Raw genomic sequence first — 1,129 nt, forward strand, 5'->3', positions numbered from 1 at the left:
GGGGAGGGGACAGGAGGTTCTAATTGTTCGCGCAAAAAAACCCACAGCACATGGACACAATAGTGGTCATTTGGGGATAAGAAAGAGTAAGACAGACAGAAGCAACAGAGGGAGAATTTAAAAAGTAGGATCTGCCAGAGGCGCCCTCCAACCACCCGCATTTAGATCTATATGGGTATTTATGTGTTGATCCTACTACTGATGGAGCTAAGGCCAAATTTTGCGAACATCATATTCTCAGAAACTATCCAGTGAAAAAATACGAAACTTTGTACTTTGCCAGTACCCATAACATGAAACGTAGTGTTGCACTATTGTATTTTCATTGAGATCAAATGTGTAAGAAGAAAGCCCGTTTTAAGTTAAATTCCGTCCTTTTGTAGCGATCGCCATCATAATATTCATAATTATGTATCATGTTCGTATGCGGTATTCCACATTTCTCTAGGGTGTGATTTATTTATTGCATAATTATTAATTATTTATTGACAATGTGCACACCCATCAGTGCGAACGGTGTTGACAAAATTAGTAATTTCTCGGATTCGAGACCTATGGAAATAGATACATCACGCGTATAGGTGAAGTTTTTACAATTTAGAAGTATGAAATAATAAAAGGGTTATTATTCTGAAAGAATATATGGCATCAATTGAAAAATCTACACATTTGATTCTAGTGTCGATTTTTTGTCAATATCTCCATTTGTGGATTGCGAGAAGTAAAAAGTCATTGTGTCAACAGCGCGCCTCACGAGAGGAAGAGGTGAAAAGGTGAAATGGTGAAATGGTGTGGGTTTAACGCCCCTATCAACACTATTAGGTTATTTCAGAGGCGCGGGCTTCCTAGTTTAACGTCCGTCTCCGAAAGGACAGAGCCAAGTGGGAAATTCGTGTAAAGTAAAGTGTCTTTCCCAAGGACACAGCGTCGGACCGAGCTGAGGCTCGAACCCCCGAACCCGCAATCTCACGATTACGAGTCCGGTAGCCTAACCACTACACCACCGACAATCTCACGATTACGAGTCCGGTAGCCTAACCACTAGACCACCGACAACCTCACGATTACGAGTCCGGTAGCCTAATCACTAGACCACCGACAACCTCACGATTACGAGTCCGGTAGCCTA

Source organism: Aplysia californica, unplaced genomic scaffold (genome assembly GCF_000002075.1).
Source record: "Aplysia californica isolate F4 #8 unplaced genomic scaffold, AplCal3.0 scaffold00156, whole genome shotgun sequence".
In the NCBI taxonomy this organism is placed as follows: Eukaryota; Metazoa; Mollusca; class Gastropoda; order Aplysiida; family Aplysiidae; genus Aplysia; species Aplysia californica.